Source organism: Callithrix jacchus, chromosome 12 (genome assembly GCF_049354715.1).
Source record: "Callithrix jacchus isolate 240 chromosome 12, calJac240_pri, whole genome shotgun sequence".
Taxonomy (NCBI): Eukaryota; Metazoa; Chordata; class Mammalia; order Primates; family Cebidae; genus Callithrix; species Callithrix jacchus.
Window position 1 is genome coordinate 62347312 of NC_133513.1, and position 23616 is coordinate 62370927.

The 23616-nt window shown below is 41.1% G+C and overlaps 1 protein-coding gene and 1 pseudogene across 15 annotated transcripts in view; one reads left to right on the forward strand and one right to left on the reverse strand.

The window, feature by feature from the left end:
• Positions 1-23616, forward strand: part of HERC4 (HECT and RLD domain containing E3 ubiquitin protein ligase 4) — a 157261-nt gene that overhangs the window by 16767 nt on the left and 116878 nt on the right. The window lies entirely within an intron of this gene.
• Positions 15499-16877, reverse strand: LOC103796718 (thioredoxin domain-containing protein 5 pseudogene; annotated as a pseudogene).

Below are 23616 nucleotides of genomic sequence, written 5' to 3' on the forward strand. Positions count from 1 at the left end.
AAACTGTAAAGATAAAATTAAAGAAAACATGAGCAAATTTGTTATTTTGGAGTCAGGAAAGCCTTTCTGATTAAAATGTGAATAGGCATAGATGAAAAGATAAACTACACAAAAGTAAACATAATTTTGCTAGGCAGAAATCATTGTAAACAAAGTTAAAAAGACAAATATTTGTGATTCATATTACAATCAAAGTACTAATCTCCCAGATACAAAGCACTTCTAGAAATTGATAAGATTAATAGCAAAATGGGCAAAGAATATGAACATAACAGTTCACAGAAAAGGAAGAACAAGTGGTTCTTAAATAGATGAATACTGTTTAACCTCTTTTATATTAAGATAAAAACAATACACTGAAGGTACAATTTTTTTTCACATATCAAGTTAACAAAAATCTTAAGTTATGTAAAACACGGTGTGGAGAGCCTATCATTAAGTAAGCATTTAGTGTTGTTTGTGTTAGTATAAATTTATAAACTCCTGTGGAGGGTAACTTGCCAGCATATATCAGAATTACAAATACACATCTTTTTTTATTGAAGAAGTTCTATGTTCAGTAGAAATTACCTGATTGCTTTATTTTTATTGAAGAAGTTCTGTGTTCAGTAGAAATTACTGGCTGGCTTTATTTGTACATGTACAAAATAACATGAAGTACAACTTTTTTTTTTTTTTTGACAGAGTCTGGCTGTGTTGCCCAGGCTGGAGTGCCATGGTACTATCTTGGCTCACTGCACCCTCCACCTTCTGGGTTCAAGTGATTCTTTTGGCCTGAGTAGCTGGGGTTATAGGCACCCGCCACCACATCCAGCTGATTTATGTAATTTTAGTAGAGACTGGGTTTTGCCATGTTTGCCAGACTGGTCTTGAACTCCCGATCCCAAGTGAACTGCTTTCCTTGGCCTCCCAAAGTGCTGGAATTACAGGCATGAGCCACCGTGCCTGGCCTACAACCTTGTTTATAGTGGCAAAACATTAGAAACAACCTTAATATCTATTTTTCGGGAATTGGTTAAATAATTATCCATCCAATTAATATAATATAATGATAACATAATTGTGAAAAGAATGAAATTCTGGCTGGGTGTAGTGGCTCACGCATACAATCCTAGCACTTTGGGAGGCCAAGGCTGGTGGATCTTTTGAGCCCAGAAGTTTAAGACCAACCTGGGCAACATGGTGAAAACCCCATCTGTACTCAAAATACAAAAATTAGCTGGGCATGGTGGTATGCACTTACAGTCCCAGCTATTTAGGAGGCTGAGGTGAGAGGATCATCTAAGCCCAGGAGTTTGAGGCTGCAGTGAGCTACGATTGTGCCACTGCACTCCAATCTGGATGACAGAGTGAGACCCTCTCTAAAAAAAATTGATATGGGAGAATCTCTAATATACTTTAAGTAAAAAGAGCAAGGTGTAGAAATCAATGTATAGAGAGCTACATTTTGGGTTTTTTAAACAAGGAAAAATATACACTTGCATTTGCTATAAATACACAAAAAACCTTGGAAGGATATATACAACTAATAACATTGGTAACTCTTGGTGTAGAGGTGGGAAAAGAAGGGGTGAGAGTTAGGTTGATGGAGGACATAAATAGTAGACTTTTCACGCATACCTTTTTAAAAACAATGTAAATATGTTACCCATTCAATTTTTTTTTTTTTTTTTAAGGGTACGCTTTGGAATTAGAGTGCTTAGATAAAAATCCTGGCTCTGCTGCTAGATCTGTTTTCTTGGTCACATTGCTTAATCTCTGTGTGTCTAGGTGTTCTCGTCTCTAAAATTAGGATAATCATGCCAAACTCCTAGAATAGCTGCAGGAGAATTGCTTGAACCCAGGAGGCGGAGGTTGTAGTGAGCCGAGATCGTGCCACTGCACTCCAGCCTGGTGACAGAGCGAGACTCCCTCTCAAAAATAAATAGATAGATAGATAATGGATGGATGGATGGACGGGTGGATAGATAAAACAGTGCAAAGAACAATGCCTGGCTTTTGGTGAGTATTCAATGAGTGTATGCTTAGAAGAAAAAACATTATTAGAGTGGGAATTTAAATTTAGGTCAGCCTTACAGTAACGTGGGTATTATGCTGTTTCATATTGCCTGAAGACTGTTAGGTTGTCCTATATGGAAACTATGCTGCTTCCATAATTACCTCCAGCTATACAGTACAGATCTTTTCATTTATGCCTGAAGTTCAGACATTTATTCAACAAAAAGTTGTCTTCCTACTGTGCTCCTAACATTGTGCTAGGCATGAAAATACTTCTTTGACTTTAGTCTTCAATTACCTTATTGAAGCTCTTATTTAAATAATATGCCAAAATTTAAAAAATTGTTTGTTTATGGTGCTTAGAGGTAATGCTTTATTGGAGTGATATAAAATGGATTGGATTCATTTACCTTCAGACTTTAAAGATATAATGATATCAAAAAAGAAAAGAATTAAAGATGGCTTTTTTTTGTGAGAAGCACATAAATGATGAAAGTTAGATTGATCATTGATTTTTTAAAAGGTTATTTAATGATTAATAATTATAAGGTGGCTGGGCATGGTGGCTCTCCCCTGTAATCCTAGCACTTAGGGAGGCCAAGGCAGATGGACTGACTGAGTTTAGAAGTTCAAGGCCAGCCTGGGTAACATGGTGAAAACCCACTTCTACTAGAAATAGAAAAAATTAGCTGGGTGTGTTGATGCACGCTTATAATCCCAGTTATTCTACTCAGGAGACTGAGGCACAAGAATTGCTTGAACCCAGAAGGCGGTGGTTGCAGTGAGCCAAGATTGTACCACTGCACTCTATCCTGGGCAACAGAATGAGACACTGTCTAAAAAAAAAAATTATAAGGTATAGTTTATATACTGATATTTTGAGGATCATAGACACTTGATTAAGTATTACTTAGTCATACTTTTAAAACCAGCCTTGCCCCTCCCAAGATGATGAACTGACCTTAAAATGTAGAATATGTGTGATCATATTTTCTACTCTTATTTTGCATTTACTGTTACTTTGACACCATTCTGAATAAAATTTTTGCTTAGTGTGTTGTTGATGAACTGTGTACCCACTGTTATACAATGCTTGATACGAGAGAAATTTATAAATTAAGAAAATCAAGGACAAATACATATATACATATTATATAAAACTGATAAGTTGTGGAGAACAAAAAAGGAACATTTAAAATGGAAGCCATTGCAATTAGCCATCTTTATCTGTTAAAACAAAATGCAAAAACAACCCCTTTTCCTTGTTAATGTTTACACTCATTTAAGTTCAGACCTTAGATTCACTTTAGGGTTGGTTTCCTTTCCCATAGCACCAATATTGATTGACCCAGTTGCCAGATTTTGGTTATTTTTCTCAGTGACTATCTTGTCTTTTAATTTTCTTAGCAAATAGCTAACTGTGTGACATTGAGATAATTACTTTAAACCATTGGGCCCTTAGTTTCCTCCTCTCTCAATCTAAATTCTTCATTTTCATTCTGGACTATTACTGGTATAGATGAAAACAGTGGCCAGTAAGCTCTTCAGCTGATCTCCCTGCTCTTGTTCATCCTTATTAATTCCAGGCTAATTTTTCTAAGGTATATTTCAGTTTCTCTGTCTTGAAATTTACCCGCTAAAGTACCATCTTGGTCACTCTTAAAAGAATTCAAGTCACACATTTTGTGTACTACCAAGCAATCCATGGAATTCAGTAACTTAATAAATTGCACTGCTACTGGGTGGTAGAAAGCCTTGTCTTATGTGTCTTCTCTAAAACCACAGTGAAATACTGTGGTGCACATAAAAGGAACTCAGGGCAGGGTTGTCGAATGAACACATGATCAATGTATTTTAGTGGTTGTGTCTTAGGAAAGGAAGATCATAGACTCTTGTTTTAATGAGCTTGGTCAGTATCAGCTACATTATAGCCAACATTTTAAAATTAAAAACTCTACTAATATATTCTGAGGTTTCATTCTTGCTTGTCTTTGAAAGAAATTGAACTAAAGAAACTATATGATTGTACTGTATTATGTTGGAGTCTTTATATTTCACCTTTGTCTCTTCTTTCCTCTTCAAAGCAATTAATTTTAGCAGTTCATAGACATCCAGATAGTACTTCTTTAAAAGAAATGAGCCCAGTGCCTGTAATCCCAGCACTTTGAGAGATTGAGGTGGGCAGATCACCTGAGGTTGAGACCAACCTGGTCCAACAAAATACAAAAATTAACTAGGCATGGTGGCGGATGCCTGCAATCTCAGCTACTTGGGAGGCTGAGGCAGGAGAATCTCTTGAACCTGGGAGTTGGAGGTTGTGGTGAACCGAGATCACACCACTGCACTCTAGCCTGGGTGACAGAGTGAGATTTCATCTCAAAAAGAAAAAAAAAAAAAGTAATGATATTGTAATGCCCCTAAGTATTTATAAAACTATGTTTTGGAAGTAAATTATTGAAACATAACTATGTTATACTTGAATATGAACAAAAGCATAGTGGTTCCTTTTAAAATAGGATAAATAAATAGGGAAATGTTTATAACTTAGTGCCTTTATCTGTGAAGTGTAAGGCTAATTGTAATCCTGCCTCATGGTGTTATGAAGTTTAAATAATATTAAATGATTAAAGTGCTAAGCTTAGTGCCAGGTGCATAATAAGCTCTTATATATGTTAACTGTATTCCTCTATATAAATAGGGTATATAAAAGTTGTATAAACTTTTCAACATATCCAATACAAAGAATTTCTTAATCTTGTTAGTTGTTTCTCCGTATAAACATTTTATTGTTTGCTGTCAACTAAGACATGTAATATAAAGTTACTTTATATTAACTTTAGATTTTATCAGGGAACTCACTAAATATTTCATTGGCTATGGATTGTACCATTCCAGATTCCTACTGGTAATGACTGGTAATAATTATAGGGAACAAAAATTTTCATTTTATTTATTGATGTTTTAGTTTTATTTGTTTCTTTAATTCTGAATTTGTCTTATAGTTTGTGATAATTTTTAAGTGCATGATGTTAGAGATCCTTTTAAAAGTATCAGTTACCACCAGCCTGGGCAACCTGGTAAAACGCTGTCTCTACTAAGAATACAAAAATAGCCAGGCGTTGTGGCATGCATGTGTAATCCCAGCTACTCGGGAGGCTAAGGCAGGAGAATATCTTGAACCTGGGAGGTGGAGGTTGCAGTGAGCTGAGATGACACCACTGCACTCCAGCCTGGGCAACAGAGCAAGACTCTGTCTCAAAAAATTAAAAATAACATAAAGATAAATTAAATATAAAAGTATTAGTAAACAATAGTTGTACTTTGTTTTATTTAAACAATAATTTCACTGTTATATTTCAGTAATAGGGCAGTTTGTGCCTTGAGTGAAGTAGCCTTTGGTTATTTGTTTTCTCTGCAACAAAATTAGCAATGTAATTATTTAAAGTTAAAAACAAATCTGAATTACTCATTGGTGTTATTCACTAATCCCAAGTGATTAATATCTTCATCTTTAGAACGTCAGACTCATAAAATGGGACAGGTATGGTGGCTCACACCTGTAGTCCCAGCACTTTGGGAGGCTGAGGTGGGTGGATCACTTGAGGTCAGGAGTTTGAGACCAGCCTGGCCAACATCGTGAAACCTTGCCTCTACTAAAAATACAAAAAATTAGCTGGGCATGGTGGAACATGCGTGTAACTACAGCTACTCAGGAGGCTGAGGCAGGAGAATTTCTTGAACCTGGGAGGCAGAGGTTGCAGTGAGCTGAGATTGCACCACAGCACTCCGGCTTGGAGAACAGAGTGAGTGAAACTCAGTTTCAAAAAAAAAAGTCATGAAATGCCTACACATTCAGTTGTTTAATAAAACAAAGAAGAAGAAAAGAAAAGTTAAAAAACACTTATTAAAAAAACCTAGTGTTCCCAGCACTTTGGGACGCTGAGGTGGGCGGATCATGAGGTCAGAAGATCAAGACCATCCTGGCCGACGTGGTGAAACCTTGTCTCTACTAAAAATACAAAAATTAGCTGGGTGTAGTGGCGTGTACCTGTAATTGCATCTACTTGGGCGGCTGAGGCACGAGAATCACTTGAACCCGAGAGGCAGAGGTTGCAGTGAGCCAAGATTGTGCCACTGCACTCTAGCCTGGCGACAGAGTGAGACTCTGTCTCAAAAAAAAAAAAAAAACACATCAGTGTTGAAAATTTGGTAGTCATTTTTCCAATCTTTTCTCTGCATACATGTGTAAGAATGGAGCTCTGTAATATCTTCTTATAATTTTATAGTATGGTATCTTGAGAACTTCAAATTTTTAGGTATGGATTTTATGTATACTTTGCATTCCCAAGTTTGGAGTTTTGAATTGTTCAGAGAGAAGGGAAGGGGAAATCTATATTTTTAACAACTAATGAGGTGTGATAGGACAGAGGATTTTGAAACTTAAGCTCTGGTGGTTTTAACATGTACCAAAGAGTTGAAATGATCTCTTTAAAGTAGGTACTTAAAGTATATTCCTTCTGACCTCAATATTAAAATTTTTTCAATATGAATATACTTGTTGCTCTTAATGACAATGTTGATTCTAGATCTTGTTAACTTGAACATAAAACGTCAACAGAGATTTTTGTTCTCTATATAAAATGATTAATGTTTTAGTTTGTGGTCATTCCTGGACGTGGGCATGCACAGAGCTGCCGGATACTTGAGTCAGCAGATGTGCACTTTGCCAGTGGAGGTTCAAGGCAGTGCTCTGCCTTTTTGTTTTCACTGTCATTGCAAACAAGTGACCTTTTCGAGATATGTTTAATGCCACATTTTTTTGTGTGTGCATATTTTGCACTTCTTATTGGTGATTTTGCTGTTTAAAATGGCCCCTAGGCTGGGTGCTGTGGCTCAAACCTGTAATCCTAGCACTTTGTGAGGATTACTTGAGTCTAGGAGTTCGAGACCAGCCTGAGCAACATAGGGAGACCCCATCTCTACAAATAAGTTAAAAATTAGTGGGGTGTGGTGGTGTGCGTCTGTGGTCTCAGCTTACTTAGGAGGCTGAAGCAGCAGGATTACCTGAGCCTGGGAGGTTGCTGCTGCAGTGAGCTATGATTTCTCCACTGTACTCCATCCTGGATGAGAGAGACATGGTTCAAAAAAAGGCCCCCAAGTGTAGTGCTTAAATACATTCTAAATTAGATGTTTTTAAACAGAAACATTCCTAAGACAAGATTATGTATTCATCAGTTCACAAAAAAAATGTTCTGACCAGAGGCTTGCAGGAACCTTACCTTGTATTTTCCTTAGCGGCAATGATTCAATATTTGCTAAGTCAGTGTTCACGGTGACTTTATAGGACATACCTACTGTAGACAGTGAGAATTGATTATTTCCAGCTAGGCTAAAATAAAAAGACTAAAATAGTAAGTGGAAGAATGATGCGGTTTCCTAGAAGGATGATGCAGTAGAGAAATAAATCATTAGTATTTAGCATCCTTCTGTTTCTTTGTATGTTGTATAGAGTATTGTGTTATCTTTTAACAAGGTGTAAAACAAGTCTGGAGTCTCTATCTTTGTAGCTTTTATTTTTCTCTTTTTGTAGTTTTCATTGACCACAATTAAGAATACAGAATTTTTCATTCTCTGTTCATAATGGCAAAGAGAAGAAAATTGACAGAGGAAGATGTTTCACAATTCAGACATATCAGAAGATGAATGCAGAGAGAGTAGCACTTTATGATGGTGTAATTGATCATTTAAGTGAACTCTTAACACAATGTATTGGAGATGAAGATACTCTGTATGAATTTTCACAAGCTTAATTGATTAATGAATGATAATATTTCTGAGTTCCCAGAGGATATAGGATATTCTTACCCAATTAGTCATTCGACAGGAAGTACTTTGTTACATAACGTTTTGCTATAAGAACCTGGACCTGTCCTGTATGTGAGACAGTATTCTTTTTTTAAGGATGTTGGTGCAAAAAACATTTAGTTTGTAAGTGAACAAACACTAAAGTCAGGTTTGCATACAAAGGTGATTGGAAGGACGTAGCTGATATAGAAATGAAAATTTTAATTAGTTTGACCATTTTAACTTTTAGAAATAAAAGTCTAAAAATGATAGTTTTTCATTTATGAAGCAAAGAAGTTGGCCTCTTTCTGCTCAGTAAAATGGTACGCCATTAGTGTTTTGAAAAGTATGATTAATGGTCTAAGTGTAAGAAGAACCAGAAGTAATGATGAACAAGGACCTGTTAGAGATGTATTTGAAATACCTGTCAAATCATTTTCTACACAGTAGATATGTTTCATCTGTTTCAGGTTTTGCCTGTGTCTCTGAAAAATGAATTCAAAAGGCAATCTTTCCACTTGTGTTTTCCTTGTCTTTTTGTGCCTCTGAAAATTAATTGTCCCTTTCTTTCCTTGACGAGAAATACTGTGACTCATAAATACTGATAGGAACACAATGATCCTTTTTTTCCTCCACTTTTTATATGAACATTTTGAAGCATAAAGAAAAGTTGAGGCCAGGCATGGTGGCTCATGCCTGTAATCCCAACACTTAGGGAGGCTGAGGCAGTGTGTTGCTTGAGCTCATGAGTTTGAGACAACCCTGGACAACATTGTGAAGCCCCATCTCTAAAATATACAAAAAATTAGCCTGTAGTCTCAGCTACTCAGGAGGCTGAGATGAGAGAATCACTTGAGCCTGGGAGGCGAGGTTGCAGTGAGCTGAGATTGCACCACTGCACTCCAGCCTGGGTGACAGAGTGAGACCCTGTCTCAAAAAAAAAAAAAAAAAGTTGAAAGCATAGTGTTAACATTTTGCCATGTATTTTATCTTTGTTTATTCATATTTTTAATAACATACCTTTTTATTTCTGAATTACAGTTGACTGTAATGATCATTTGCTGTTATTAAACCTTTCCAACAAGTGTAGTATCAAACACTTGTAATTTCAACATCTTATAGCCTTATTTATCAAGGGATTCAGTAGTTTCTTAATAGACTTGCGTGGCAAGTTTTTTTTGGGGTCTTTTTTTTTTTTTTGGTCTTTGAGTTTTTCTACTTATCCTCAACTGATGTGGTTTAATCCCCCTTAACTCTCTGTTTCCTAATTGTGTTACTGGCCTTTAAAGGTAAATGTACTTTGGTGAAGAAGTTAATAGTACACAGTACCTGGAACATAGTAAACAATAAATGTTAGTTAGATTTAGCATGAGTAGTCCTTTTTTTTTCATCCCTTTCTTACATGTGACATTACAGGCCAGGATTTGTAAGTGATTTTTATTTTGTTTTGTTTTGTTGTGCTGGATTCATTTATTTCTCTTCATTCTTGCTTGTCATTATTTCCCTTTTTAGGCCATCTTGATTTGCATATTCAACCAGAATTTGACTTGGATGTAAAATGTCTCAACAGATCATTGATATGACTTTCAAATATACTGGGGGAAAATGGTTGAAGTTATTCATTTTGATGAGCTATTTGGAAAAAAATTTTTTCCAATTTAAAAAAAATTAGTGAAGTTATCATTTGTGTGTATTTGATGTCTGAAAAGTTAGCTATTATATATTCTCAAGTTGTGTATTTATAGTACTGTATTGCTGAAGTCGTTATCCATTTTCAAAATTGGTATTCTAATAATTTGCTGGGACTAAAATTCTGAAAGAACGAAAATTATCTTTAGTATATAGTATGTTGAAAAAGATGAAAGAGCTCAGATGAGTTTTAAAATGAAAACTGGTTTTAATACATTGCTTTAACTACTTACTCTAAGGGTCTGTTTCTTTATTTCTTATTTTTTAAACTTTTATTTTTTTCTTTTTTACTGTCCAACTTTCTGTTGATTTGAAGGGTCTGTTTCTTTTGTATTTTTTAAGTTACGTTTTATTGTTTGTTTTGAAAAGGCAACATATTCACATGGTTCAAACATCAAATCAATTTAAAAATACATTGAGAAGTTTAGCTCTTAACATTTGACCACACTATTGTTCCCTCTGCCTATATCTCTTATAGGTAACTATGCTTGTTAGTTGTTTTTTTGTTATGTTTTGTTTTGTTTTTGAGAAAGGGTCTCACTTCAGTTGCCCAGGTTGGAGTGCAGTGGTGCAGTCTTGGTCACTGCAGCCTCAACCTTCTGGGATCAGGTGATTCTCCTACCTTAGCCTCCCAAGTAGCTAGGACTACAGGTACCCATGGCTAGTGTTTTTTTTTTTTTTCCAGTGGAGATGGGGTTTTGCCATGTTACCCAGTCTAGTTCCGAATTCCTGGACTCAAGCAATCTGCCTGCCTCAGCCTCCCAAAGTACTGAGATTACAGGTATAAGCCACTGTGTCCAGCCTTGTTTGTTTTTTTGTTTTGAGACAGAGTCTTACTCTCTCCCAGGCTGGAATGTAGTGGCATGATCACATTTCACTGTAGCCTAAGCCTCCCAGGCTCAAGAGATCCTCCCACCTCAGTTCCCCGATTAGTGGAAACTACGAGCCACCACACCTGGCTAATTTTTAATTTTTTTGTATAGACAGGGTCTCACTATGTTGCCAAAGCTGGTCCCGAACTCCTGGGTTCAAGCCATCCTCCCACTTCAGTCTCCCAGAGGGCTAGGTGGTGTGAGCCACTGTGCCAGTTCGTTTGTTAGTTTTTTGTGTAGCTTTCCAAAGTTTTTTCTTTTTCTTCTTCTTTTTTTTTTTGAGACAGAGTCTCCTCTGCCACCCAGGCTGGAGTGCAGTGGCAGTGGACTTGGCTAACTGCAGCCTCTGCCTCCTGGGTTCAAGCGATTCTCGTACTGGGATTACAGACACCTGCCACCACATCTGGCTAATTTTTGTGTTTTTAGTAGAGGTGGAGTTTCACCATGTTGGCCAGGCTGGTCTTTAACTCCTAGACTCAAGAGATCTGGCTACCTCTGCCTCCCAAGGTCCTGGGATTACAGACATGAACCACTGTGCCTGACCTATCTTTCCAAAGTTTTGAAATGTAGATACAATATTAGCAAGTATGAATATGTTTTCTTTCTCCTCTTGTACAAAAAATAGCAAATACACTATTCCACATCTTTACTTTTTTTTTCTTCCTCACTGGGTAAGATACCTTGGGGATCTTTTCATAACAATGTGTAGTTTCCTCTTTTCTTGATTTTTTTTTAAATTGCAGAGCATAATATTTCAGCGTACATGTGGAATCTTTTGGTTACTGGAGAATTTCCAGTTTTTTTGCTGTTATATATAGTGCTGCAAATACACACACACACGCCCGCACGTGTGCGGGTATATCTGTAGGACAAATTTCCTGGAATTGGAATTGCTAGGTCTGAAGGGTGAATGCATATGTGTTTTGTTAGATATTGCCACATTTCTCTTCATAGAGGTTTTACTGTTTTGTTCTTTGACTAACAGTGTACAAGAGTGCCTTTTTCTCCATGAACTAATTGTTATCAAACTTTTTATTTTTATAAGGTTAATAGTATCTTAGTATGTGGGTTTTAAAAAAAAAAAAAACAAATTAAAAAATATGCTTTCCTTTTAGAGCAATTTTATGTTCAGGGCAAAACTGAGCAGAAAATAAAGAGTTCCCTTACACTTCCTGTCCCCCACCATGTGCAACCCCCCTAGCTTTCTGGATCTTCTGTACTTCTGCACCACAATGGCACGTTTGTTAAAAATCAACAAATCCATGGTCGGGTGCAGTGGCTCAATCATGTAATCCCAGCACTTTGGGAGGCTGAGGCGGGTGGATCGCGAGGTCAAGAGATCAAGACCATCCTGGTCAACATGGTGAAACCCCGTCACTACTAAAAATACAAAAAAAAAATTATCTGAGCATGGTGGTGCATGCCCAGCTACTCAGGAGGCTGAGGCAGGAGAATTGCCTGAACCCAGGAGGTGGAGGTTGCGTTGAGCCAAGGTTGCGCCATTGCACTCCAGTCTGGGTAACAAGAGCGAAACTCCATCTAAAAAAAAAAAAAAAAAATCAACAAATCCACATTGACATATTGTCACCCAAATTCTGTAGTTTACTTTAGCGTTGATTCTTAGTGTTACACATTGAATGGATTTTAACAGATGTATAATGACATGTATCCATCATTGTAATATGCAGAATAGTTTCACTGCCCTCGAATCCTCTGTGCTCTGACTATTCACTCCTCCCTCCCTCCCTCCCTTTATCCCCTGGCAACCACTAATTCTTTTACTGTCTCCATCGTTGTGTATTTCCCAGCATGTCATATAGTTGGGATCATATCGTTTATAGACTTTTTAGACTGGCTTTTGTTACCTAGTAATAAGTAAGTTTCCTCCATGTCTTTTCATGGCTTAGAAACTCATTTCTTTTAGCACTAAATATTCATTTGTCTGGATGTACCACAGTTTATCCATTCACCTACTGAAGGACTTTTTGGATGCTTCTGGGTTTGGGCAATTATGAATAGAACTGCTAGTAACATCTACATGGGCTGGGTGTGGTGGCTCATGCGTGTAAATCGTAACACTTTGGGAGGCTGAAGTGGGAGGATCGCTTGAACCCAGGAGTTCATGACCAGCCTGGCAACATAGTGAGACCCTGTTGCTACAAGAAATTAAAGATTAGTTGGGTATGGTGGCATGTGCTTATAGTGTCAGCTACGCTGGAGGCTGAGGTGGGAGTATTGCTTGAGCCTGGGAGGCTGCAGTGAGCCCCTGATTATGCCATTGCACTTCAGCCTAGACAACAGTGAGACCCTATCTCAAAAAAAAAAAAGATATCCAGGTGCTGGTGTTTTTGTGGACATAAGTGTTTATTTGGGTAAATATCAAGGAATTGGATCATATGGTAAGAGTATATTTAGTTTTGTAGGAATCTGCCAAACTGTTTTCCAAAGTGGCTGTACCATTTTGCATTCCCACCAAAAATGAAGGAGAGTTCTTACTGCTTCACATCCTTGCCAGCATCTGGTGTTGTCTGTGTTTTGTCTTGTGGCCATTCTAATAGGTGTATAGTGGTGTGTTGTTTTAAGTTGTAACTCCCAGAAGACATAAGTTGAACATCCGTTTGTGTACCTTCCTTGCCGAGGTGTCTGTTTTGGTCTTTTACCTGGTTTTAAAATCGGATTGTTTGTTTTCTTATTGTTGGGTTTTAAGCATTCTTTGTTTATTTTGGATTAACAGTTTTTTATCAGCTGTATTTTTTTGCAAATATTTTCCCCCGGGCTGTGGCTTGTCTTCTTCTTCTCTTGTTAAATTTACTGTAACAAGTAATTTGAATTTTCTCAAATGGATACATGGAATCTCTTCTTTCCTCAGCTCAGGACTCAGCTAGTTTTCACTGTCTTCCAAAATTCTTTATTTATTTATTTATTACTATTTTTTTTTGGAGCCACGGTCTTGCTCTGTTGCCCATGAAGGAACACAGTGGCGTGATCACAGCTTACTGAAGCTTAACCCATATGGAAAAGTGCAAAATTGAAACTATATGTATAGCTTGTTGAGTTTTCTAAGTGAATCTATTATTGGCTTCTCAGTTTGAATTTGCATTTCTCTCAGCAGTGAAGTTGAGCATTTTTTCATATGGTTTACGGCCATTTCTGTTTCTTCCTCTGTGAACTGTTAGTTCATATCTCTTACCTAGTTGTTATGGGAATTACTGACCTTTTTTCCCCTCCTAGGAAGTCAGTAAAAACTGGGGATGTTATTCCTTTGTCTGAGATGAGTAATATTTTTTGCCTCATTATTTTCATCAGTCTTTTGACTTTGCTGTTGGTTTTGCAGTAACAAGTAATTTGAATTTTCTCAAATGGATATGAAGCAGGAGCGGCCACGAGAAACTGGGAAGGAAGAAGTGTTTTATTATTTTATTAGGGTTTATTATTATTATTATTACAATTTGTCTAAATGACCAAGCTCGCCTAACAAAGAGAAGCTCTACCTTTATATAGGCTTACACTTTAGATATTACACATGAAAGAATCTTAGGTTTACAGCCTTAGAAATTACAAGTGAAAGATTCTTGTGTTTATAGTTTTAGAAATCACATATGAAAGGGTCTTGAGTCTACAGCTTTAGAAATCACATATGAAAGGGAGTGGGGTGGGGTTTTGATCTTAAGTGAAAACAATGTCTTCTGGAGAGATTCCCCCATGCCATGCCTGCTATTTACAGGAAGGTGATTTAGGAGGTGCCAGTCGGCCAGCCTTTTTTTTTTTTTTTAAAAAAAAGAGTTTACTTAGAAAGTATAGTGTAAACAAACCAATTGTACCACTTTGATTTTCTTGTAATACAAGACTCATGATGCAAAGCTGGAGCCACTCGACAGTTGTGCTTCTCTAGAAGGTTTTTTTTTTTTAAGTGGTCTTGTTTCTAAGATTCCTACCACCAGTTACTTTGGACCAAGTGTCCACATCCCCCTGTGCATAGGAGGTGGGTGAAGGGTGTTGGACGCAAAGTGGTTACTATGGGAAGTAGCTCAATAGTGAAAGGACAAACACCTGTCTTAGAGCTTAGTCCTACAAGTGCTTATTCCGGAAGGAGATAGGAAAAGTGTTTACTCACAAGGATAGCATGAGTTAGAGGATGCTGGCATCAACAGCTGCCACAGCTGTGCACATCAGGGCCAGAGCAATCCTGCTGACATCTGTCTTTGGTCTTGAGATCAAATACATCCCATTCTTCATACATTAGAAAGTCGACCTTCTTGAAGTGGACCAAGTAGAGCAAGCCTCTAAAAGGACTACTGAGGGACAGAATCAGAAACTGTCTAGTTAGGGCCCTTCAGCGGAGCTGCAGAGCCTCACTGGATATCCAGGCCTGGGAATGCCTATCTGATCTTGTCACCCCAGGAGACAAATACAACCGGAATCTTCCTATGAGTTAATGAAATACTCAGAACGAGCCTCGTGGAATTTTCCATGCCTACCCTTTCTATGGGAGACATCCAGTCTTAAAGTTCACGTGGACTCTGTCTTCATGTTAATGTGATGAACTAAAGAAATGTTTTGCCTCGTGAGAAACCTTCCTGAACGGTAACTGATGTGACAAGTAACGAAGTTATAGCATTAACATTCTCTTACTCAGGCACAGTCAGAAGTACCGCTGCTTTCATTACGGCTAACCTCTCCCATTGAGAAGGTATTCACAGAACAGAAGCTCCAGCAGTAGCCGTGAAGATATCTTCCAGAGGTGTGGGTTTTTGCATTTAAATCTGCTCCATGCTACGGACCAACAGCAGTATTAAGTCAACTGTGACCTTAAGATCAGAGGAACGTCGATACTGCCACAAGGCCACCTTTCCAGAACTCGTGGGCAGTTAACAAACTATGCTTTGGATGTGCTTGCTTTCACCAAAATCACCCAGGAGCCAAAAATAGTGTAGCAATTTGATTTCCCTCAACTCTATTTTAATCTCAAAGGAAACCATTTAAATTTCATCAAGAGAGGGTCAAAGGGGATATATCGCCACTGAAAATATTTAGTTTACACAGTGACTGTGAGTTACACATTTACTTAGAGAAACTAAGAATCTGTAGAGTGTGTTGGCTTGAGAAACAGAGAAGATACCACATGCTCAGTATGTTCTGCTTTCTGAACAGCCACCACCAGGATCCCAGTGGCCTCTGTGGGATTGAACTCCTAGATTCAGGGTGCAGGAGCCCAGCAAGAGAGGTGACTTCTGTGTTTCTAGAGTTTGTCTTTTGCTTGGCCGAGGACAAAGTGGTGTAACAAGTCAAGATCTCTGCCTCCACTGTGCTCGCTGACTTTCTTCCCTCCTCAGAAAAGCAACAATGTAGGGTAGCCTCGAACCAAATACTTGCTGTAAATATTCTGTTCAGTGGTGCAGTCTACTTCGGCTATCTTGACCCCTGCCAGACCAGGGAATTCCTTTTTGGAGAGTTCCTTCCAAGTGGGAGCCAGATTCTTACAATGACCACACCATGGAGCATAAAACTTGATGAAGGTTATTCCTTCTGCAATGGTGTCATCGAAATTCTTCTCAGTGAGTGCCAACACAGTGCCCTTGTCATCTTCAGGCTCGGCTGCCAGCACCAGGGCCTCTGAGGGTGTGATGGTCTCTGCGGCTCCAGTCTCTGTGCACTGCAGCTGTGACTCCACGTAATCCCTCAGTGACTCCAAATCGCGCTTTCCCTTATGCTGAGCAACCTTTTTCCCATCTCGGAACCAGAGAAGAGTGGGATAGCCATGAACCTGGTTTCTGGAGCAGAGTTCATAGTGCTGTGTACAATCAACCTTGCCAATCTTGACAGTTTCAGAATGTTCAAGGCCCAGAGCAAGCTGCTCCCAGGTTGGAGCCAGAGCTTTGCAGTGACCACACCATGGAGCCAAGAACTTGATAAAAGTGGTTGCCTTGTGCAATGTGCAGCTCAAAGTTGCTCACTGAGAGCTCATACAGCCCCAGCTCAGGGGCTCTGGGTGGTTCCACTTCTGGCTCTGGTGTCACTTGCTTCTCATACAGCGTCTGTAGCATCCAGTTTTCCAATGTCTGGAAGTCCTGAGGACCCTGGTACTTCACAGCTTCTTGGCCTGGCTTGAAAAACTTTACGTAGGGTATCCTCGCACCCGCTGGGTGGAGCACACGTCAGAGTTGGCCGTGCAGTCCACTTTAGCCATGTAGACTTTGGCATCTTCCATGCTGTTGTATTTGTCTCCCAGGTCATTCCAAGTCAGCTGCAGCTGCTGGCTGTGTCCGTGCGTGAACATGTTGGCTGTGCACAGGTGCTTGCTGTGAGGGTCATGCCTGTCCCTCTGTCTGCCGCGGGGGGCCCGTCTGCCGCCGCCACCCCCTGAGCCCAGGCTCTCCAACGTCTGCCACTGCCATGGCCCAGCAGCAGCAGTAGCGTAGTCAGGGCCGACAGCTGGGCCAGTGGCGGGAGGAGGCATCCTGGGCACGTGGGCATCGCGGCTGGGCCGGGCGCTGGCCAGCCTTTTTTTCTACTGAAATGCAGTGTGGATGGAAGTCAAGGGGGAGGTGATCCTAGATGCCTCGGTCTCCTTCCTCACCACCCCCTTTGAGACCCTCACCACTCTATAATATTTGTGAAAGGTCTCATTCATTCTTTTTCCAGATCCTCTGAAGAAACTGATTGGTAATGATTCATATAATATACTTGTGATGCCATTTTTTGGCTAACTACAGTAGTGATGAATCCTGTAATCATCTGAAGGAACGGGGAGTAAACAAGGGAGTAACAAACAAACGCCTATTATTACTATGACACTTATGATGAGAGTCTTGAATCCTCCTAAGTATGAGAACCAACCTCCAAACAAAGACTCAGGGTTAAATCCGTGCTATACCACATGTGCCAGTTTGGTCATGTCTCGTACAATATCCTCCACTGCTTGACCCTGGTCGTCTATGCGTAGGCAGCAGTTGGTTAGATGGAAATTTCCACAGACTCCTCCTTTAGCTGCCAGCAAATAATCTAGGGCTAGCCAGTTCTGATGAATCGCATTTCTCATTTGAGTTTCTCGTTGGGCCAAAAGGGACAGAGTTTTGCCTGTTTCATTAGTGAGTATTTCCAAAACAACCTGCAACCGGATGATCTGTTTGAGCATGTAAATATGAGTCTGGTATCCCCATGAGCCATCCTCCATCCATGTGGTCGGCCCATAATACTCAATAATTCTCTCTGGTGGCCACTTATCATCTGTCCATTCTCCTATCTTTAGGTTTCTTTTCTCCCTAGCAGAGTAGACTGGATACCCTAACAGCTCATGTGTCTTAACAGATAATAGGAAAAAAGAAGGCTTAATGATGCCTATGACACAGCTATCTGTCCATCTTTCAGGCAGCTGTATGTATGCCGTGTGTCCGCATATCCAGTACAACCCAGGCAGGGCTGTCCAGTATTTCCAGTACCCAGGATGATCCCAAGCATCCTGTAATTTTGGAAATTTTAGGAGGGGTTTTTTTCTTTATTGTTTGAGCTCCACCAGGTTACAGTGCCAACGGTTTCATTATGAAGTTGCTCCCCTAAGAAGCTAAGCTTCCCTACTGGAATAGTGAAGCCTGTTCCTTCTCTGGCTGAACAGTATTGTCCAGTAATTTGAAAACCCAGAAACTGTTGGTTTGAACCCTTTGAACTGAGGTCAGGTCATGGATAGGGTCAGAGGGTAATAACTCACGGGCTTTCTATGGCCACCTGTCACCCATAGTCGTCCCTCCACATACGTAGCAAGAAGTGACATTGAGGGAATGGGCCACATTTTCAGCAAGTTGGAGGAACAAGTTCTTTGTCTTTTTTGGAAGTTCTGGTATTGGCTTATTTAATGTATCATAAAAGTGCTGGCACACTGGCTGGGCTGAGTGTTTCTTGATTTTTCCCTGAATCTGGATGCTGACTTCCATCAATTTCTAGCACTACACTCTCCCCTTTTTTCTCATTTGAGTTCTTAGGGGTTTGTGATTATTCTACTGTGTTACAATGTCCTGAGACGTAGGGGACATTACCCCATGGAATGGTGTCTCTCCCTTTTACAAGGCGAACAGGATCATTTTTATCATTTTTCCAAGTGGCCCAGGTGACACATGATCAATAGGGGCAGTCATAGCACCAGTAGGTTTTTTGGCAGAGGTACTTATGCTCTTCTGCATAACTTTGTTCCCATCCGAGGGAACCACAGTACCCCCCCACTGGAAGGACAGACATTGATGGCTGCACAGGCGTCAAACCTTAGGGTGACCTGCTTTGGGCTTCCCTTCTCTGTTTTAGCTATTAGTTTAGTAGGGCTATTCCATTGCCCTGTTAGGAGTCTAATTTCAAAAGTCGTATGTGTAGGGGGCTCTGATGGTCGTAGCATACATCGGGTTGTCCATCCCCTGGATTACATACCTTACATTGAGCACCATTATATAAACTGGTTCCCTTTTATGTCCCTGTGCACGCACTCATAATAACTGTATAACAAAAGAACGTCAGTAACTTTGTCTTGCCTTAGTAACCTGGTGTACATACTGAGAGCATTCTTCAAAATTAGTTATGGTCCCTACTGTACAAGTCCAAATATTAAGAAGAACAAGTCCCATGATGCATTTCCTCATGCTTTGGCCGTATGTGGAGCAGCCAGCTTCCGGGATGTGGCTGGAGCAGGGCTCCTTGTCCTTCTTAAGGTGATTTTGCAGTTGTTGTGTGGGTTTGATGTAGCTTGCCAAGTTCCAGCTGTTGCTGGTTTCACATGACTGTGGTGGATTCAGGCTGGGATTCCCTCTACCTTTATGTCTGTGGGGGTGGTCAGGATCATGGTCTGGGGTCCTTTCCACTGTGGCTTCAGAGGGGCTGCACTCCAGTCCTTTATCTACATGTGATCACCTGGTGAGAAAGGGTGAACTGGGGAGAATAAGCTTATAGGACATCTTTCATTTACTCAGGATGAAATATCCTGAGTGATTTTCCCTAGAGCTTGTAACTAGCGTCCTAAGTCAATCTCTCCCCACTCCCAAGGAGTTCCTGGGAGTGCCCAGAGTATGGGAGGGGGCCTGTGATATAAGACTTCATAGGGGTAATATCCTGTCCTTCTAGAGGGAGTCCATCTAATTTTGAATAACACCAAGGGAAGTGCCTGCACCCACTTTAATCTTGTTTCCTGACACACGTTCCCTAAGCTATTTTTGATGGTTTGGTTCATTCTTTCCACTTTTCTGGAACTCTGAGGTCGGTAGGCAGCATGCAGTTTCCAAGTAATACCCAAGGCCGTTGCTGTTTTCCAAACCGCCACAAATGCTGGTCTGATGTCTGATCCAATGCGCAGTGGCAGTCCAAACCTAGGGATGAGATCTCGAAGCAGCACATGGGTTACTTCATGGGCCTTTTCAGTCCTAGTCAGGAAGGCCTCTACCCACCCAGAGTATGCACACCAAGACTAACAAATAGGCGTTTCAGTAAAATCTACCTGGAGATCTTCAAACGGAGCTGTTCCATAAGCTTGAATGCCAGGGGGAATAGTTGGACCTTGCCTCACGTTGGGCTGTTGACATGTAATACATCGCTGCACCACAGTTTTGGTCAGGGCTAAGTGTGAGATGTAAAAGTACCGGCCTAACAACCTCTAGTGAATCTTGACCTAAATGAGTGGTTTCATGTACGGCTTGTACAACCACAGCCCCTAATAGCCACGGTACAGCTATTCTTCCATCTGGCAGCCGAATCCATCCTTTAATCAGTTGTTCCCCCTCTGTCTGGAGAAAGTCTTTTTCCTCCTTAGAGTAAGTAGGCAGCAAGTTGGGTATCTGGGGAATCAGAGGGGCTGTAACTGCTGCTCGGTAGGGAGCAGATGCTGCCTTACCTGCTGCTGAATCAACTCGGGAATTTCCCAGGGCCACAGAGGTGTGGGCCCGCTGATGTCCTCAGCAATGCATGACTGCCACCCTCCTTCTAGACTGCTTCTAGCAACTGCAAAATTTCATGTTGATACTTTATTTCTTTCCCCCTAAATTTAACAGGCCTTTTTCTTTGTACATGTACTTGGGGAGTCAGGAAGGCATATCAAGAATCAGTGTGAATGTTTACAACCTTATCTTTACTCAGCTCTAGGGCTTGGGTCAGAGCAATAAGTTCAGCCTTCTGAGCCAAGGTACCCTGAGGCAGTGACTTGGCCTCGATTACAGTGTCCAGAATTACCACTGCATATCCTGCACACCTTTCCCCTCGTGGATTAACAAAAATTCTCCCATCCACATACAACTCCCAGTCTACTACTGTCCATGGCTGATCCTGAAGATCAGGCCTGCTGGAATAAACAGAGTCCAAGATTTTGACACAGTTGTGTTCAACTGGGCCCTCTGAAATCGGGAACAAAGTTGTGAGGTTTAAAGTGTTGCAGACCTCAATGGTGGTGCGGCGATTTTCACATAGCAGGCCCTGGTATTTGGTCAGCCTAACATTTGTTAACCAGTGAGGCCCTGTGGTATTTATTAGAGTCACTAGTGCGTGAGGTGCCTTGATATTTCAGTTCTGCCCCAGAGTTAGCTTATCTGCTTCTTGTGCTAGCAGAGCAGTTGATGCCAGGGCCCTTAAGCATGGGGCCCATCCCTTGGAAACTCCATCCAGCTGCTTAAAGAAGTAAGCTACAGGCCTGGGCCAAGGTCCCACTGCTTGGGTTAGGACCCCAACTGCCATTTTTTCTCTTTCTGCTATATATAATGTGAAGGGCTTTGTTAAGTCAGGCAGCCCCAAAGCTGGAGCTGACATAAGTTTAATTTTCAGTTCCTGATAGGCCTGACGCTGCTGGGATGGATCCCCTATTTCAAGGACTCCTTGTCTCCCCACTTTGTCACATCAAATAGGGGTTTGGCCAGTACTGCAATGCTCAGAATCCACAATCTACAGAAACCCACGGCTCCCAGGAACTCCCTCAGCTGCCTTCTAGTCTTGGGTTCTGACAGGTTGCAAATGACTTGCTTCCTCTCTGTTCCTAGGCTGCGGTCCCCCTTCTGGATGGTGAACCCCAGATATCACACGTGCTGTCAGCAAATCTGGGCTTTCTTTTTAGACACTTTATACCCACAGCCCTCCAGGTGCTGAAGTAAGACATCTGTTCCTTTTACGCACCCAACTGCTGTGGGGTGTCCCAATAAAAAGTCATCAGCATATTGGAGCAGAACACAGCCTAAGTCTTTAGCTGGAAACTTTTGGAGGTCATGGGCTAATGCCTCTCCAAAGATGGTGGGAGAGTTCTTGAACCCCTGGGATAGCCAGGTCCAGGTGTACTTGGTAGTTACACCTGTTTCTGGATTTTCCCATTGAAAAGCAAATAGTTTCTGACTTTGAAAAGCCAGCTTGATGCTAAAGAAGGTGTCCTTTAAGTTCAAGTAGGTGAACCAACTATCCTTCACTGGGAATAATCCCAGCAGTGTGTATGGATTAGGCACAGTTGGTTGCAAAGTCACTGTGGTTAACCAGGCACAAGTCCTGGACTGGCCTGTAGTCTTTGGTCCCTGGTTTAAGAACAGGCAAGAGGGGGTGTTCCATGGAGACTGGCAAGGAACTAATTCCTTTAAGCACTTTAGATGGATCTGAATGCCTTCTAGGGCCTCTTGGGGAACTGGATATTGCTTTTGTCTAACTGGTTGAGCCCCAGGCTTGACTTCAGAGAGCACAGGGGTCTCGTTGATTGACAGTCCAGGTGGATTGTGCTCTGCCCAGACCTTAGGCCATTGTTTTGGCTCTATTTCCCGGTCTGGTTCGGTTAAGAAGAGTTTCCACTTTTCCTCACGAGTTACCCTGAGGGCCATTATGACCCCAGTTTTAGGCAGTGCCAGCTGTAAGATGCCATTCTCGGTGATGAAGGTTAGGGTCACCTGTAGCTTACTGAGCAGATCCCTTCCTAGCAGGGGCACATATTCAGCACCTGTGTCAATGAGGAAGTCAGTAGCCTTGCCCCCCACTGTCATGCTGACCATGGGCTCCTTGCGGGCAATGGAGTGTGGTCCCCTTCAGTCCAGTGGTCCTTCCATTATACTGAACAGAGACCCTTCACTTTTGTCTGAAGCCTTGTGCTCAGGGTCTCCCTGTTTTCCTGTTAGCTGGGGGCACTTGGGCTTCCATTGCCCTACTTCTCTACAATAAGGGCACTGATTGTGTTGCAGGCGCGGGTGGGCTGACTGGGAGGCTTTCCAGGAACCCCCCTTTTCCCACCCTCTTGGGGGCGCTCTTTTAATAGCGGCAGCTATCAAGTCGGCATTTCATTGAGCCTGGTGCTCGCTTTCTCTGTGACTCTCTCTATGGCTCACAGCTTCTTGGTTTACAAACACCTGGTTAGCTATTTCCAATAACTGTGAAGTATTCATGCCCACAAATCCTGCCTGTTTCTGGGATTTTCATGTAATGTCTTCTGCACACTGACTGACTAATGTCATATTTATCATGTGTTGGTTTTTCGGGCTCTCAGGATCAAAAGGAGTATACATGTGGTAAGCTTCACACAGCCTTTCATAAAATTGTGTGGGGCTTTCCTCTTTTCTTTGAATAACCTCAGAGACTTTATTAATATTTGTAACTTTCTGGGCCCCCTTTTTTAATCCTTCCAGCAAGGCTTCTCTGTAATGGAATAGCCTCTGCATGCCCTCTGGGGTGTTCGGATCCCGCTGGGGGTCAGTTCCTGGTAACTGGACCCTGACATACTCTTGGGGGTTCTGGTAATCTGCAGGAACATGCTCTTCCAGCCAATTAGAAGTGGCTTGGAGTGTTCTCTGCCTTTCGTCCGTGTTAAAACGATGCATAAGCAGCTGATGGCAATCAGCCCAAATGCGGTTATGAGCCTGAATAATAGTTTACAGTAGATCAATAAGAGCCTGGGGTTTCTCAGTATAAGACGGGTTGTTATTTTCCAATTGATAAGATCAGCTGAGGCGAACGGCAAGTACGTGAAAACACGCTTTTCTACCATGTGGCCGTCCTCATCCAGTTCTGTGTACTTTTGCTCTCTTAAAGGCATCTGCACCCCTGCCTTGGATCGCAGACAGGCTGCCAGAGGGGGAGTCCCTCCAGGAAGTGGGTAGCAATGGGAGGAGTTTTTCTGCACTCTCTTTTGTCTTCTCTGGGTGGTTTAGGGGTATACAACTCTGGTAGGGGTGCTGAGGCTTCTGGCCCAGGGGCAGGGAGTCCCTGAGGAGGAGAGGACATTATTAGCAAAAAC